We start from the raw sequence: 19387 nt of genomic DNA on the forward strand, positions 1-19387 counted from the left end.
ATCAGCATTCTACAATTTGCAGGCACAGGTGCATCAGATACATTCATCTGCTCTCAACTACAAGTCATTGTGGTAGGAATATATTTCTTTTTATGCACTATCCGCACAGGGCAACAGGTATAAGAGTTTACTAAAACTTCAGAGTGCTTGGACAGGTGTTGAAGGAAGGTACATGTTTTGAGATGTATCCTAGAGACATTACTACTGGTAAATTCAGCTTGCCTTTAGAATTGGGGGTGTGGTTTCATGCCTGAAGAGTGTGTGTTGGGGTGAAGGAAGGGGTTTAGGATGAGAGAACAGGCTGTTTTAGACATCTGAGAATTGCTGCAGATCATTTTAAAGCTCAACCCAAATATGTTTAAGCAAAGGAATGGCCAGAGTTTGAAGGTTTTCTGGTAGAAAAATGATTATAAAATATTTGCTAGTTGCACTCAAGACTTGAACTCCTGAAGTATAGAAGATAAAATCAGTGCTTTAAGGCATGAAGGGAACTTCATTTACAATTTGGTAACAGAGCCTCTACAGACTAGGCAGTTGAGACAAAAGTTTTGAGAAGTGAAGGAAATGATTAAAAGTCAGTATAGGTGTGTTTGGCTGAACCACACCCAAAGCACGCACAATCAGTTTGAACATTTTCTAGCGGGAAGTACTAATGATGTCTATGATGTCAGATGCCATTTACGCGTGCTTAGTATAAGGTCAATCAGAGCAGTGTTTTCTGTTTTAGGACTCCTATTCTGTTATTACTTATGCTGCTTTCTGAGACCTTACCTTTCTTATCTTTTAACCTTTTCTTTCCTATATATGCCACAACTCTCAATTCCACAGCATTCCATTCCATTCCATTAGCAGCTATAGTAATTTGCAATTTTGATGTCTTTCTAACCTTTTTCATCTTTCCAGGTGACTATGCTGCACCTATGCAAGGAATTCCTTGCTAGCAGCTCAAATACCAAATCCAGGTGAGAATGATATATTGCTAGCTACTTAGGTGTCTTTATTAGAAAAAAGCTCAGGCAGAACTGATTTCTTCTTTTAGACTCCCATTCTGTGTTATTGCTTATGGTGATTGTCCATTAATTTTTTATCCCCCTGATATCTGCAACAACTCTCTCCATTCCACAGGGTCATTAGCAGGTCTGATAATTAGTGATGATAAAAATTAGTTCCAGGTGTGTTGGTTGAAAAACCCCCCATGCTGTTTGAAACTTTGGTGCCAGGAAAATGGATAGGTAAGTTACCTGAATATGTGGAACTTATAGCAGTGCTTTTCCTCATAGAGCTAAAGGTAAATCTTTTTAGAGTCATAATTGTTAGGTATCCTTATTATAAAAAGGGAACAGTTTGTGCTTCTGTTCATTCTACTGTTATTTTGAGACTGTGCTGTGACATATTCTCCCACAACTTCTGCTTTTTATTTTTGCCACAGATGTCTATCTAACATTTTCCCCCTTTTCTCCTGATTTCAGGTTCCCATAGTAGTTAATGACTCCTCTTGTGTTTCCCAGAGGCCAGAATAGCTCTGTTAAAACTGGTTCAGCACACTAGTTAAGAGCCAGCTAAAGAGCCAGCAGCTCAAATACTAAAACAGAAAGAATAGGTGAGAATGATGTACTGCAACCTTTGTTTGCTTTGTTTGCCCTTGTGATGAACCATATACATTTTCACAATATTAACATGTTTCACACTTTTTTTTCCTTCAGAAGGGTGTAGTTATTGATGATTTTCTGAGAGAATAGTAAATTGGTGAGTTTTAGGCTCTCTTTTACAAAGGTGCACTAAATCAACGCATGCGCTAACTGTTAATGCGTCCATAGGATAACATGCACGCGTTAATATTTACCACATGCTTAAAGCAGTGCCGTTTAAGGTGCCATTAGCGTGTGCTAAATGTTAACGCTGGCATGTTATCCTATTGACACATTAACAGCGCATGCGTTGATTTAGCACACCTTTGCAATAGAGAGCTTAAAACTCACCAATAAACTCTTAATTTGTTTCAATCTATCTTCCTTTATCTATAGCCTGCCTTCTACTAAGAGAAGATTATGGGACCTTATCAGTTCTACCACAGTAACAACTTGGACGTAGGAGTGGCTTACTCTGCATACCTGTCATCCATCTCATCGAACTGCAGTTGCCTGATATTACACTTGCATGCTGCTTTCCTGGACTGTGCAATGATTCTAGACATTCTACAATAAAAATCTTAAACCATTTTTCACTTTGTGCTTATTTACATTGAGCAGCTGCCGGGCATTAGTGTTTCCTTAATAAGCACCACTTCAGCTACTTCGTCACATTGACCTTTGTCTTATCTAGTGTTCCATGAGGCCCAGGCTGCAAAGGAGAGAGGTGTGGAGGCCCTTAGAGGGTGGCAAACAGGGTAGATGGCATGTCTCCAGCCTCACAGCCTGCAACCAGCATAATATTTGAGAAAATGAGATTATATGAGAGCTAGAGAGGATGAACAATGTGCAACAAAATGCCTTAACTTGGTGAACCAGAAATGGCTTCTTTCAGTCAGGGAAGAGGTTTCCAACCCTGACAGTTTAAGATATGCTTAACTGCAGCTGTTACAGAATGATTCCGGTGCTCTGTTAAGGAGCTACAAGCATGCTGTAGCTACTGCCATAACGACGCCTAAACGGAACAAATAATAATCAAACTAGAATTGCTATGATTTTATGACTCATTGTGTAGCACAGAGGTTAGAATGAAGGTTGGCATGGAGCCTGGTGTGGGTTCAACTCCCTCATGTACTTCAGCTGACACAATACTTATTTTAATAAAAATTACAAGCTACAGACCAATCAAATCTAATTTTCATCTCAAACAGCACAACATTAGCAAATCTAGAAGCAATCAATTCCAAAAGTAGAGTTTGCAATTGATAAAAACAGCAGTTTTTTACTCCATGTCACATTTATTCAAGTATATTTGGGATTCTGGCTTTTGGGATAATGAAAGCAGTGCTTTATGCCATTGAGCTACCAGTCTTTTGTCTCAGCTAACTGTGATATGATAGCTAAGCAGATGATACCTTAGCACATCACTAAGCTATGATATGACAGGGGAGTCAGAGAAACTGGAGTGGAAGGTGGTATAGCTCAATGAGTAAAAGCTCTGTGCTGATCTTGCAGAGTTTGAGTTCAACTCCCAGCCTGTCTTTTACTTGTGGCATTGTACCTTGCAGGTGCACCTTGATGATCTCACAATGAGGTCAGCATTGTGCAGCTGCACACCTCCCTTTGCAATGAACTAGAAGCCATATTCAGGTCTGCTATGGGTTTTATTCTATTTTTAAGCTTTGCCCAATGAAGTTATGGGCTTTCTTTGCTTTGAAGAATGAGCTGATTGCAGCAATGTTTAGTGAGAAAGAAAGTGTTATGTAAACCAAGAAACCCTAAAGCTGTGATTTTCATGTGCTATAATTAGCTAATAACATTGCTTCTTTCGGTAGTTTTAAATTCAATATGCTTGTATGGATGTGTCCTGTTTATGTGGTGGCTGAATCACAGAATAAAATCCCTCAACCGTATTTAGAAGATCACTTTGGAAATGTCCAAAATCTGCCTAAATTCCATTCAGAGAAACATCAGTCTAAAGCCCAAACAAAGCTCAACGGATAACCTACAGGGCTGCCTAAATAGCATCTATCCGACTGCTGTCTTTCTGAAGGCCAAACCACATCTATCTAAAGACCAAACAATGCTCAAAAAGCTTTTTTTACACTGCTTCAAGTAGCTCAGTTTACAAGTGCTATATAGCTTTATATGTAGCACAGTGGCTAAAGTTACACCCTTCTACACTGCTGTTTCCAGTTCAACTCCCAGTCAGGCAGTACCTCTCACTGGACATGAAATATTATAAATATCCTTTTAAAGATGGCATACTGTGTTTTTATTATCCTTTTAAAGATGGTATACTGTGTTTATATTATGTTAAAGCTTACAATCCTGACATAATGAAGAAAAAGAATATGACAGAGCAGTAAGATCAAGCTTGTGTTGTTTCCTAGCATCTATCCTAGCAGAATTAACTCCTATAATGGAACAGTATAATAAAACCAGTGTGAATGGCTGGCCTATTTAATAAAGGGAGTGCTAAAGGAAAACAAAGTCATCACCGACAAATTGAACACATTTTTTGCGTCTGTGTTTACCAAAGAGGATATGTGCAACATACTGGAAGCCAACAGGTTATACACGGGAAACGAAGATAGGAAACTGACAGGGTTGATGGGTATGCAGGCAGATTGATAGGCTTAAAAATTATAAATCCAAGGATCTGGATGGCATCCATCCGAGGGTAATCAAGGAACTAAAAGGGGCTAAAGCTGAACTGCTTCAGCTAATAGCCAATCTATCAATCAAATTGGGAAGGATTCCGGAAGACTGGAAGGTGGTGAATGTTACGCCAATCTTCAAGAAAGTTTTGAGGGGTGATCCAGGAAACTACAGACCGGTGAGTCTGACCTCGGTACTGGGAAAGATGGTAGAGGTGCTGATAAAGGACCACATCATTGAACACCTTGATAGACACAATCTGATGAGGACCAGCTAGCACGGCTTCAGCAAAGGAAGATTTTGCTTGGCAAACTTGCTGCACTTCTTTGAGGGAGTAAACAGGCAGATAGACAAAGGCGATCAGGTCGACATTGTATATCTGGATTTTCAGAAGGCATTAAACAAGGTTCAGCATGAACGACTACTTCAAAAAATTGCAAGCCATGGAATCAAGGGTGAAATACTCACATGGATTAAAAGCTGGCTGGTGGATAGGAAACAGAGAGTGGGAGTAAATGGACAATACTTGGACTGGAAAAGCATCACCAGTGGAGTGCCACAGAGTTCAGTGCTTGGACCCGTGCTCTTCAACATATTTATAAACGTTCTGGAAATTGGCATGACAAGTGAGGTTATTAAATTTGCAGACGATACTAAGTTATTCAGAGTAGTGAAGATGCAGGAGGATTGCGAAGATCTGCAACGTGACATAAACATGCTCGAGAAATGGGCCACAACATGGCAAATGAGGTTCAACATGGATAAGTGTAAGGTGATGCATGTCGGTAACAAAAATCTTATACACGAAAACAGAACATCTGGGGCGGTACTTGGAGAGACCCCCCCAGGAAAGAGGCTTGGGAGTGCTGGTTGACAAGTCAATGAAGCCGTCCACGCAATGTGCAGCAGCGGCGAAAAGGGCAAACAGAATGCTAGGAATGATTAAGAAAGGGATCACGAACAGATCAGAGAAGGTTATCATGCCGCTGTACCGGGCCATGGTACGCCTTCGCCTGGAATACTGCGTCCAGCACTGGTCGCTGTACATGAAGAAGGACACGGTACTACTCAAAATGGTCCAGAGAAGAGTGACTAAAATGGTTAAGGGCTGGAGGAGTGCTGTACAGCGAGAGATTAGAGAAACTGGGCCTCTTCTCCCTTGAAAAGAGGACACTGAGAGGGGACATGATCGAAGCATTCAAGATACTGAAGGGAATAGACTTAGTAGATAAAGACAGGTTGTTTACCCTCTCCAAGGTAGAGAGAACGAGAGGTCACTCTCTAAAGTTAAAAGGGGATAGATTCTGTACAAACGTAAGGAAGTTCTTCACCCAGAGAGTGGTGGAAAACTGAAATACTTTTTCGGAGGCTGTTATAGGGGAAAACACCTTCCAGGGATTCAAGACAAAGTTAGACAAGTTCCTGCTGAACCAGATCGTACACAGGTAGGGGCCGCCACGGGAGCGGACTTCTGGGCATGATGGACCACTGGTCTGACCCAGAAGAGGCAATTCTTATGATCTTATCCCTGACATATAAATCTAGCAGCCAAGTTGCTTGCATGATGTTTAAACCTATGATCAGAAGAGCACAGTCTCTGAACCCACAGGAACAGTCCTACTGGGATATTATCCCTTAGGCGCTCTTTTTCAAAAGTGCACAAAGCGTTTTAGTGCCCGTTTAGCGTGCACTAAATCAACACATGCGCTAACCACTAACGCATCCGTAGGATAACATGCACACATTAGCGTAAGTATGTGATTAGTGCACGCTAATATTTACCTCGCGCATAGTGCACCTTTGTAAAAGAGGGGTTTAGTTTTTTGGGGGGGTGAAAGCTCCTATAGTATAATATGGAATTGCAGTCTGTCTTCTTCCTGTATAACTCCGTGGTAAATCCTATATCTGCAAAAGCCACGGTAATATCCAAAAATGATATCTGTTGATTGTTCCATTTGCTCTCGAACTTAATATTAGTGTCCACAGTATTAATGTATCAAAGAAATTGTTGAAGCTTCATCTCTGTGCCTTGCCATATCATGATGACATCATCTATAAACCGCTTCCATGATAAAATATTTCCTTCATATTGACTGGAATACACAAACTGTTGTTCAAATAATGTCAAATATGTAAGCAGGCAACCGTGGGGGCCACAGTTGTCCCCATGGCTACCCCCTTTATCTGTAAGTAGTATTCTTCTTCAAATTCAAAATAGTTATGTTTAATCATGTATTCAGCTATGGAGTTGAGTAAATCAATTTTTTGGGCAGGCATAGGAGTTTTTTCCAGATAATGCTTGATCACATTTATAGCTGGATTTTGTGGAATGTTTGTGTATAAAGCCACAACATCTAGTGTGACTAACCAAATATTATCTGAAACCGGGATGGAGATCGTATCTAGAATTTGAATATAATGTTGAGAATCCCTCACATAGGATTCTGCCTGAGAGACATATTTCTTTAAATAATAATCCAGGTTTTATGACAGAGGTTCCAATATAGATATTCTGCCTGATACTATTTGATGCCCCAGTGAATTACTAAGGGACTTAAATTAATGTGGTACCATTGTCCTTTAAATATTGGTCTCACAATGTTTAAGATAATTTTTAATTACCACATTCTGAAATTTTTTTTTGCTAAATATGTTTTGAAGAGGCTTTAGCTGAATCTCAGATAGAAGTGAAACAATATTTTTTTTTAAATCATAACTCTTGTCTTTGAAATAGATTCTCCATGCAAGTCAAACAACATATATAATTTAGATATGGTCTCCAACATTGACCACGCTGGCTGCGTAGGAGAAAAAAAGGTAACATTTTGATGTACAACACAGCTATGTATTATCTCTGAAAGGGCTGCAAAAGCAAACAGCAACACACTTGATAATGGAAATGAAAAGTCCCCTTTTGTGAGGACCATGTTTCAAGAAAACTAATATCGAAAATAAATAATATACTGGAGAATCTGTCCTATCTTTTTTCTTTTTTTTTGGGTGCAGGAAGAATTGTAATGGAGATAGGAAACTGGAAGCTTTTAAAAAGACTAGTGATTTTCCATTCTTTTTCCTAGACATGATTTCCATTTGATTGATCTTTAACAATATATACAGAGGAAGTGGCAGGAGGACTTCATTAATGATTAGAAATGTAGTGATATTGCACAAGACCTGTACATATATAGCAGCTTATTTCTGAAAGCACTTTGTCGGCAGCAACATCTTCACCTTATGAATTTTGCAAAAGCACCGACTGGATCGGCTTGTTTTCTGTTTCGTTAGGTTTTTGCTGTTGAGAGCCTTGAGTGACAGATTTAAAGATGTGTGACCCATCTGCATGTACCCAGGTGCAGAGATGCATTGAAGTCATAAATCAATTATTGAAACAAAGAAAAATAATAACGCATTCCATTCTTAGTTTGCCATACATCATTTTACAAACACATGAAAGTGTATCATTAGGTATGCTTCTCCACACACACAAAAAATTTTATTTTATTTTGTGAAGATGATTATTCTTGGTGTGCGTAGAAAAAGAAAGGCAAAGCATATTAATTTGCAATGCTTTTGACATTGACCAGGAAAAGCAGTGGAAATCACACATTAGGTTGTGCTCTGATATGCCAGGAACCACATCTAGTATGCCCCATCAAGGGGGGTCTCCAGAATTGAATGTCTAATCTCTTATAGGTCAGAATTTCCCCTATAGTTTTATCTCTACAGTAAGCAAATACCAGGAGGTGTTGAAAATTCATCATATATTCCCAGAAATGATATTTCACAAATTATCACTATGCATTGAAAAGAGGAAAACTGCTTCCACTATATCTTCATTTTTTGTTTGATATTGGAGTAGTAAATCCCTATTTGCAAATTAAGCAGATAGATACTCTTTTTTAATCACATTGCATTTCAAGTTTCCAAGTTTTATTAAAATTTGTTGAAACGTCTATCATAAATTCTAAGCGCTTTACAATATTAAAAGCAAGGGGGGAGACTTTCAAAGGCATATCGACAAGACAAATTATGGACTGGACATGAAAACAATGGGTAAGTAATGATGAAATACAATAATTACAGGAAAAGGATACATAGAAGGGAAGAATACGAGGAGAGGCGAGTGGAAAGTCCTCTTTGTTAAAGAGAAGATCCTTTTTTATTTTTTTGAAAGAGGCTGAAACTAGAGCATATAAAGGAAAAGAAAGAAAAAAAATGTAAGTGTCTTTGAAAAGGAAACATTTTAGTCCACCTTTGAATTTATCTAAGTTCTTTTCAGCCCTCGGGGTATTTGGTAGGGAACTCCAGATTGTGGGGGCTGTAACCGAAAAGGAGGTGGTTCGATGAGTGCCAATAATTTTTAAGGAGGGGATATGGAGAAGATGTTGACAAGTTGATCTCAAGGCTCTAGGGGGATCATAGGGTTGAGGGCTCTATTAATGAAAGCAGGTTCGTTGGATTGTAGGGTTTTGAATGTGAGGATAGCTATTTTGAAGGTTATTCTGTGGGAAATTGGAAGCCAATGGGCTTTTTAAAGTAAAGGGGTAACATGGTCGTATTTCTTGGAATTAGTTATAACTTTTATGGCAGTGTTTTGGATTGTTTCCTCTGTCTTGCAGGTTCTGATAGTCATTGATGATGTCTGCCAGGACTGCTTTCATGCTGTGGAATTTTCTGAAGCCAGATTGGTAGGAAGAGAGGGCAACTTGTTTGTCGATGAAGGTATGGAGTTGCAATAGCATGGTCTTTTTAGGATCTTGGAGATGAATGGAAGGTTGGACAATGGTCTGTAGTTACTGGGGCATTTGGGTCCAAGGTAGGTTTTTTTTTTTTTTTAGATAGATCTGATGATGGCTGATTTCCAGCTTTGTGGTACTATTCCTGTTTTAAGATAGGAGTTTATTAGGGGCAGGATTGATTTAGTGAAAACATCCTTTGTAGACATCAGGAGGTTGGGTGGACACAGATCACAGATGGAGCCGGAGGATCTTAGCATGCTGATTGTTTTAGTGAGGTAATCATGAGAGACAGGTTCAAAGTAACTTAGGATTTCATAACTTGGTTTTATATCTGGGGAGGGGTAATTTCTGTTGGCTGGAGGGCTTGGAATGTGGAATCCATGAGTGTTGGGAGCAGCGTGGGCCATTCAACATGGCTCCCCACTCTAAAAACTGCTATCACAGTTTGATAGAAGAGGGCCTTAATATGTATTTTATTATGCAGTGATACTTTCTACTAGGATTGAGGGGTACAGATAGAATTAAAGGGTACAGATAGATTTAGAGATAGGTTATAGGAAAAGGCAGGAACCACTTAACAGGTCGTGGACCTGATGGGCCGCCGCGGGTGCGAACTGCTGGGCGCGATGGACCTCTGGTCTGACCCAGCGGAGGCAACTCTTATGTTCTTATGTTCTTATGTCAAGATGACTGGTGACTAACTTTACTGGGCTGGTTTGAATATGCTAGCTATATATAAATCTATTGCATTTGTTAATGTATGTTTTGTATGATGTTTGTATGTCTACACCTCATACCCACAACTTGTTACTCTCATTAATGAATGTTCTTTATTGTTTGTATTTGACTATAAAACTCAATAGAAATGAGTGAACTAAAAAAAAAAAAATAATCTAGGCTTAGCACAGATTTTACTGCACTTTGGCCCCTTTCTACTAAACCGCGCTATCGGTTTTTATCGCCAGAAGCTGTGCTGAATGCTGTGCGCTGCTCCTGATGCTCATAGATTCCCAATGAGTTTTCGGGAGCAGCACACAGCATTCAGTGCAGCTCCCGGCGATAAAAACTGCTGGTTGCATCAGAGGAGAAGCTTCTGCCCACACACACGCGACTGCAGGCAAGCAGGCTTCACCGGCTTCAGTAATTTTTTTATGAAAGCGCCTTGAAGGTAAGGGGGAGGGTGGGAGGGAGGGAAATATATTTGGTCATAGGTTGGGATGGAGGGAGGGAAGGGGCCGCGCACCTTCCCTCCCTTAAGTTTCAATTTTTTACTAACGTGCTGCGAAGGTAAGGGGGAGGCAGGGAGATTCTCGGGCCGCTGAAGGGCAGTGAGGTGGTGAGAGGGAAGGGTGGATGCTGTGGGGAAGGGGACGGAGCAGTGAAGGGGATGGCGGGGATGGGGACGGTGAAGGGGACAGTGGTCTGGTGATGGGAAAAGATTTTTTTTCCTCGTATCATTCTCTACTTCTTACCACCTAGATTTGTATAGAATGAAGGCAGTGCAAGCAAATCTAGCTCATTCATATTTTGGTGTATATCCAGAAAACTTGTCTGGCTTGTGTAGGGGATGGGGATGGGGCGGTGAAGGGGACGGCAGAGATGGGGCGGTGAAGGGGACAGTGGTCCGGTGATGGGAACAGATTTTTTTTTTCCCCGTGTCATTCTCTACTTCTAACCACCTAGATTTGTATAGAATGAAGGCAGTGCAAGCAAATCTAGCTCATTCATATTTTGGTGGATATCCAGAAAACTTGTCTGGCTTGTGTATCATGAGGACTGGGTCAAGAACCCTGGTAGTATTCATTCTCTGTACCTGTGTTCTTTCAAGGCACTGCAGTCTGTTCTGGAAATAAAACCTGTAACACTAATATTTGGGATTGTATAGCTATTGTCTCTGAGAATGGTTCATGCTCTGGGAGAAAATAAATGAATCAAATTGTCAGTAGGAATAACAAAAAAAAACAAAAAAAAGCCAGGGAATGACAAACATAGATAGTACATTTGTGTTCAGTTTGAATAGGAAATTATCCTTCAAATTTCTGAAAATGGGTTGTATTACACCATGCAGTATTCAGTGTAGCTTGAAATGAGGCCCATTCTACTGTAGTCTAAGCAAATAATTTGCCAATTGATGTTGCATAGAGCCGGTCCCTGTGTTTGATAATTTTATTCCACTCTTCTAGGTATGCTTAAATTCATATTCAATTATTTACAATTTCACGGGCTTCTCCTAGGCAGGTATACAGAGCCTGATTCATTTCACTTCGGAAGAGTGCATAAAGGAATAAAAACATGTAGAAAAGCTGGTGAAATAAAAGTATTTATATCTAATGTAGGGTAATTTTAAGGCAGATGTTTATAAATCAGTTCTTTACCCGTAAAAATGGGCTGTTTAATCATTACCTATGCTATTGGGCTTGCTTTATTATAGTTCATTAAGGGCTCCTTGTACTGAATGGTGTTAGAGGGTTTTAGTGTGGGCCGGGAAGGCAAATGCTCAAGTGCTCATAGGAATACTATGAGTGTCAGAGCACTTACCTTGTCAGCCCATGCAAAAACCTATAATGCCATTCATCAAAAAGAATCCTAAGTTATTATAAGGTAGGCAGTCACCTAGGGCCAGATTCTATAAATGGCACCCTAGTTAAGCACTTCTAGGCACCATAACTGAGGCTGTAGTGATGCCTAACTAAAAAACACACCTAACCTAAATTAAATCAATTACATTGAATGGTATGGTCATTGACCATGCCATTGAAGTTAATTGAATAATTAACAAAAAGAAATTAAAAGTAGGCGCAGAATTCCATGCAGCACTTATCAACACCTAAATGGAGGCACAGTCCAATATCTAATGACACCTATCTGAAAAGTAGGCATGGTCAGGGGTAGAAAATAGGCATGGTTGAGTTGGTTGCTCAATTTGGTGCCCAATTTGGTGCTCAACTTTGGGTGCAAGGACTTATAGCAGCTGTAGCCTGATATAAGCCCTGGTGTACAAATCAAGTGCAGATCCCCACTACTCTGTAATACTGTGCACATCTTTTGTAAATGGCCATGACAGAAATAATAATAAAAAAAAGCATGGGACAAACACAAAGAATCTCTAATTATAATATGAATTAGTAAACTTTCACAGTCTGAATCCCATAAAAGAGATGGTGGGGGATGCACTAAAGTAAGCGATCGTTGCTAACAGGAAGATCGCTGTTACCAACTCGATGCATAAAATGGCCCACCATGTGTTTTTCCCCTGGATCTCCCATTTTCCGATCCAGCCATGCAAATGAACTAAAACCTCATGCAAAATAGCCAAGCGTTGGATGCACTAACATCACTTGGCTATTTCCCCCCCCCCCCTCAAAAGGAGTATTAGTGATTGTAAAAACCGATCTGTCTAGGGGTGGGGCCCATAGGTGTCTGAGTCAACCAGGCCTTAGGTACCTCCCATTGTATCCAGGATACTGAGGGAGGAGCCTAAAGCCCTGATTGGTCAAGCCAATTGGTCAAGCCAGAAATAGCAAAGAAAAAAAATTATTTAAATTTAATCATGATATTGCAATGCATGTAATTACATAACAGACTGGATGGACTGTTCAGGTCTTTATCTACTGTCATTTTCTATGTCCTTTAGAGAGGATGTGGTTAGGGATTCTCCTTTGGAGGACCTTTGTGACCTTGAAGGTGTGTAGAGAGAGATGCTGTTCTTCAAATAATCCATGTCATTTCCTTTGAAGGCCTTGAAGATCATAGAGTTTTAAATTTAGCCCTGTATTGTACTGGTAGCCAGTGAAGTTTTTTTAAAAAATGGTATGATGGGATCACGTCGCTTACAGCCTTCTATTAGTATTGCTGAAGCATTCTGTCAATCAATTGGAGCTGGTGCAGACTCTCTGGAGTAAGACCAATGTAGAGAACATTACAATGATCTAGTCTTGATATTTTCATGGCAGGCACAACTGAGACAAGACTTGCCTTCCCAATGTAAGAAGATAAACAGCATAGTTGTTGAAAATGATAGAAGCAATTCTTGAAAGCTGCTTAGGTTTGGGAGATAAGAGTAAATATTGAAACTAGCTATATTCCAAGGTTCCTGACTTATGAATTGAGGGCAGTTTTTGTTTCCCAAAGGAGATTGTAATGGCAGGTATGTACCCACTGAGTCGTGGCTCGTGGCCAGCGCTGGTTATGGGACGGAAATGGGAATGGATGTTAGGGTGATAGTGCAGTATTTTTGTGGACGTTTTTCTACAAAAGGCCAGTTTTTCATATGATTCTGGGTAATTCTAGTTAGACAAACATCTGTGTTAGTTAAGGACCGCGCCCAAATAGAAGCGTACGGAAAAACAGGTGAATAAAAATCTGAATATAGATGTAGCCAAGGCCAGAAAAACATACTATAGATAAATATTAAGAAAAAGAATAATAATATTCTCTTTATGTACTTTGCTATTGAGCCAGATCATAGAGGAAATTAGGTAAAGCGTAACATACATGCATAGAGATATTAAGAACTCCATCTTGGTTCCCTGCTGTTCTTTGTCCTCTCTGGTTCTTTGTTCAGCTTCCCGCCTTTAGCCTCGTGGTTCTAATTGATTACAGATGTGCTTAGGCCAGTTAGGAAGAGCATATTAGACTCCATATTTCAAACTGAGATATAACGTGTCTCAAACTGAATTGGATGTAGTTTTGAATGAAAATTATGATTTATTGAATGAATGAAAGCTTGGCCAAGCAAAGAGTGAATGATTGGATTGAAGTGTATGACTGTGTTGCTTTGAAAAAACATATTTTATATATTTTAAACCTGAAGAAACACTAAGGAAAATCCTAAGGCAGCATCTGGAAGTAATTAGAGTCAGCCTTAAGAATAGGAAGAAGGGGGGCATTGGAAGCCCACGCTTCAGGGAGAGGAGAGGGGGATTTGCCCCCCCTTCCTCCAGAGTAAGGTTTCTGTGTAAGGCCATGCAATTTGAATCTGTCAGCTTAGGAAGAGTTTTTTCCTTTACGGCTGAGAATTTCTCAGCACCATGTTAATAATTATAGATTCTCTTGAATGTTATAATGTTAATTCAGAAATCAAAAGTAATTTTCTGAAAACTTTGTATAACTTTTAAACATGGAGGAATGTTTCTTTGTCTAAACTTTAAGACCACCCATAGAAATGTTATTGGTCGTCAAACTTGATGATGTCACTAAACCAAAAGTTATATAATAGAATGTAATGAGATAGAAAAACGAGACCATTGTGAGAAGGCCAGCCTTTGGCCACGATGATGATCTCCCATGAGCGCAACATAAGCAATTATGCTGTTCTTTTGATCTAATAATGGAAAAATAGAACCAATAATTCAATAAATCTTGGTTATAATTTTAAAACCTTGCGCTGGTGTCATTTTGCATGTATAATTATTTTCAAACCTGAAGCTTTCACAAATGGCATCAATGACCCTTGCTCACCACTTGTGTCAGGGACCCATAGAAGCTTGGTTTTACTTGGGTTCAGGCAATGTTTGTTGTTTTTAGCCCATTCTTGAATTGATGTTAGATAGTCAGTTTATTCAGGGTCTATGAGTAAATCAGGGGCTAATGGCTTAAGGTAGATGCTGAATAGAATAAGTGCTGCCAAACAATATGGACTATTATCTGTTATCTGATAGACAGGATCTGAACCAAAGATGTACTGTTCCAGTGATACCTGTTTCTGCCAGTCATGCTAGCATAATATTGTGATCCATACTGTCAAAAACTGCTGAGAAATCTAGCAGTACATAAGAACTCAATAATTGATATACTAGGACAGAACGAATGAAGATCCATCAAGCCCAGTATCCTGTTTCCAACAGTGGCCAACCCAGGTCCTAAGTACCAAGCAAGATCCCAAGTAGTAAAACAGATTTTATGCTGCTTATCCTAGGAATAAGCAGTGGATTTCCCGAAGCCATCTCAATAATGACCTATGGACTTCTCTTTTATAAAATTATCCAAACCTTTTTTAAACCCCGCTAAACTAACTGATTTTATAACATTTTCTGGCAATGAATTCCAGAGCTTAGTTTCTGTGAAGATCATCTAGTAGGGATACAGGGACCATTTCGCTCGCAGGAGCGAGGGAAGGCAGGAGGAAGCAGCCGGAGCAGGCTGATTGGACCGGGGTCGCGGCGAGAGTTAGCTCCGCACCCCCCACCCGCGTCACAGGTTGCATCGGGCCCGGGCTCCCCCTTTAATTAGAAGGGAGCCAGGGCACGAGGCAAGCCTTGGCAGCGTTTCTTGTCGCTTTTTCTGTCTTTTTTCTTTTAGGCAGGAGCGAGGGAAGGCAGGAGGAAGCAGCCGGAGCAGGCTGATTGGACCGGGGTCGCGGCGAGAGTTAGCTCCGCCCCCCCACCCGCGTCACAGGTTGCATCGGGCCCGGGCTCCCCCTTTAATTAGAAGGGAGCCAGGGCACGAGGCAAGCCTTGGCAGCGTTTCTTGTCGCTTTTTCTGTCTTTTTTCTTTTAGGCAGGAGCGAGGGAAGGCAGGAGGAAGCAGCCGGAGCAGGCTGATTGGACCGGGGTCGCGGCGAGAGTTAGCTCTGCCCCCCCCACCCGCGTCACAGGTTGCATTGGGCCCGGGCTCCCCCTTTAATTAGAAGGGAGCCAGGGCACGAGGCAAGCCTTGGCAGCGTTTCTTGTCGCTTTTTCTGTCTTTTTTCTTTTAGGCAGGAGCGAGGGAAGGCAGGAGGAAGCAGCCGGAGCAGGCTGATTGGACCGGGGTCGCGGCGAGAGTTAGCTCCGCCCCCCCCACCCGCGTCACAGGTTGCATCGGGCCCGGGCTCCCCCTTTAATTAGAAGGGAGCCAGGGCACGAGGCAAGCCTTGGCAGCGTTTCTTGTCGCTTTTTCTGTCTTTTTTCTTTTAGGCAGGAGCGAGGGAAGGCAGGAGGAAGCAGCCGGAGCAGGCTGATTGGACCGGGGTCGCGGCGAGAGTTAGCTCCGCCCCCCCCACCCGCGTCACAGGTTGCATTGGGCCCGGGCTCCCCCTTTAATTAGAAGGGAGCCAGGGCACGAGGCAAGCCTTGGCAGCGTTTCTTGTCGCTTTTTCTGTCTTTTTTCTTTTAAGCAGGAGCGAGGGAAGGCAGGAGGAAGCAGCCGGAGCAGGCTGATTGGACCGGGGTCGCGGCGAGAGTTAGCTCCGCCCCCCCCACCCGCGTCACAGGTTGCATCGGGCCCGGGCTCCCCCTTTAATTAGAAGGGAGCCAGGGCACGAGGCAAGCCTTGGCAGCGTTTCTTGTCGCTTTTTCTGTCTTTTTTCTTTTAGGCAGGAGCGAGGGAAGGCAGGAGGAAGCAGCCGGAGCAGGCTGATTGGACCGGGGTCGCGGCGAGAGTTAGCTCCGCCCCCCCCCACCCGCGTCACAGGTTGCATCGGGCCCGGGCTCCCCCTTTAATTAGAAGGGAGCCAACGGCGCCCAGCCGTTCGGCGCACGGCGAAGGCGAGCGGCAAAGGCGCTCGCCTTAGCGAGATCGCCTTTGCGTAGGAGCCTTGCGAGGGAGCCAGGAACGCCAAGTAATTAACTTTCTTTACTCTCTTCTCTTCTCTTACCCACAGCAGGAGCGCACCAGCACTTCAAGAGAGCGATGGAGGACCCAGGATCCCAGAGGTACTTTCCAGTATACTGCACAGAGTGTAATATGTACGACTACCTCCCCTTGGGAAGGCAGGAGTACATATGCAGTCGGTGTCAGGAACTGGAAAGCCTGAGGATGGAGGTCGGCAGATTGAGGATCAGGGTCCAGGAACTGGAGGGACTGGAGGGACTGCGCAACACAGAGGAGACGAGCTGGTCAACCGAGGACACAGACGGAGCAGGCCCCATTGTGGATCAGGTGAGGGACCTCGAGAGATTCATTGAAGGTGGAGGAACAGGAACAGCAGCTGCACGGACGGATGTCGGCAGATGAGACCCAGGACCCACAAGGTGACACCGGGGAAGGACCTAGCGGAGGAACCATGCAAGAGGAGGAGACCGTGACTCACCGGGACCCCGAGGGAGAGACACCGCACTACACCGAGGACACGGACCTGAGACAGAAGAGGTTGCTGAGGAGAGGGAAGTCTGCTATTGTGGTGGGAGACTCGATCTTGAGAGAGGTGGATAGTCACGTAGCTGGAGGAAGGGAGGATCGGCTAGTGACTTGTCTCCCGGGAGCCAAGACACGAGACATCACTGATAGGATCGAGAGGATCCTGGACGGAGCAGAGACAGAGGAGACTGCGGTGATAATCCACGTCGGAACGAATGATGTGAGCCGGAGGAACTTCAGCATGGCCACACTGACTGACCAGTTCAGGGTCTTGGGACGAAAGCTGAAGCGGAGTACCCGGAGGATAGCATTCTCAGAGATCCTGCCTGTACCGAGAGCAGATGCAAAGAGACAGGCAGACCTCCAGACTGTGAATGCATGGTTGAGGAGATGGTGCCAGGAGGAGGGCTTCCACTTTGTGAGGAACTGGACGTCCTTCTGGGGAAAGAGTAAGCTCTACCGGCGGGACGGCCTGCACCTGAGCACAGCGGGAACTAGACTACTGGCAGCCAATGTGAGGAAGGAGATCGAGAGGGCTTTAAACTGAGGAGAGGGGGAAAGCCGACAGCCGATCTGATGTTGACGCTTCGGACAACGGTATCCAGAACAGATGCTGAATGGGCTGACTGCAAGGAGGAAGTAGAGAGACCGGTGGATCTTATGATCAGACAGCGAGGGAAACACCAGGTAAGGGGAGCTTGCTGGGAGGAGACTAAGGGGCATGGAGTCACAAGGGGACTGGGTGGCACGAGGGCAAAAGCTGAGGGCAATATAGAGGTGCCACAAGGCGAGGGGGATCAAACAGAGGCTCAAGGGATGATAGCCCAGGAGCGGGCCGGTAGGGCTAGAAAACCCAGAGGAAAAGCGGGGAAGTGGGGTGGCGGGGATGTAGAGAAGCTGAAAGCTAAGAGGGTAAAGGCTGAGGGCAAAGCAGAAGCACAGGGAACGGAAAAAATGCCCGAAATCCAAGAGCAAGTGGCCCAGGTAAATGCAAAGGTGGAAGAAAAACGACGGAACCTGAGGTGCTTATACGCAAACGCAAGAAGCCTCAAGGCCAAGATGGGTGAACTAGAAGTCGTGGCCAAGGGGGAGGACCTGGATATAATTGGAATTGTAGAAACCTGGTGGACAGAGGAAAATCAATGGGACGTGGTGCTGCCGGGGTACAAGCTTTATAGGAGGGACAGGACCCAAAAGAAGGGAGGAGGCATAGCACTATATATAAAGGACTCTATCCACTCGGTCGGGATAGATATGGCAACAAAGGCAGAGGGGCTGGAATCACTATGGATCAAATTACCCGGAAACAAGGGTGCGGGCATAAAACTGGGGCTGTACTATCGACCACCTGGTGCGCCAGAGGGAGTCGGACACGACTTGGAAGCAGAATTGAGACAGGAATGCAGGACTGGAAGTGTAACAGTGATGGGGGACTTCAACTACCCGGGAATAGACTGGAGTACGGGTCACTCCAACTGCACTAGGGAGACAGGATTTGTAGAAACTGTGAAGGACTGCTTCATGGAGCAACTAGTCAAAGAACCGACGCGAGGGGGTACTACTCTTGACCTCATCCTAAACGGATTAGGGGGGGCCTGCTAGAGGGATAGAAGTGGGAGGACCACTAGGCAATAGTGATCACAACACGATCAGATTCACATTAGAAAGAGAGACACCCATAGTAAGGAGGACCGCAACAACTGCACTGAATTTCAAGAAAGGGAACTATGTTGCTATGAGAGAAATGGTGGGGAGGAAGCTCAGAAACATCTTTAGGATGGAGACTGTGGGAAGCGCCTGGACCCTATTCAGGGACACCCTGCAGGAAGCACAGAGAATGTACGTCCCCAGTTTCAGGAAAGGCTGCAAGAACAAGCGATCAAAGGACCCAGTTTGGATGTCAACAGAAGTAAAGAGGGCGATAAAGGACAAAAAGGTATCCTTCCGGAGATGGAAAAAGGACCCAACGGAGGAAAATCACCAGACGCACAGGAAATGCCAAAAGGAATGCCACCGGGAGGTTAGAAAAGCAAAGGGGGAATACGAAGAGGGGCTGGCCAGAGAGGCGAAAAACTTCAAGGCATTCTTCAGTTACGTTAAGGGAAAGCGACCAGCGAGAGAGGAGGTGGGGCCGTTGGACGATGGGGTTAGGAAGGGAGTGATTAAGGAGGATAAAGAGGTAGCTGAGAGGTTGAACACGTTCTTCTCGTCGGTTTTCACGAGTGAAGACACATCTAATATACCGGACTCAGAGGAGCTCATGAGTGGGGAACAGGCTGAAAAATTGGATCACATAGAGGT

The sequence above is a fragment of the Geotrypetes seraphini genome, chromosome 3, assembly GCF_902459505.1.
Source record: "Geotrypetes seraphini chromosome 3, aGeoSer1.1, whole genome shotgun sequence".
NCBI lineage: Eukaryota > Metazoa > Chordata > Amphibia > Gymnophiona > Dermophiidae > Geotrypetes > Geotrypetes seraphini.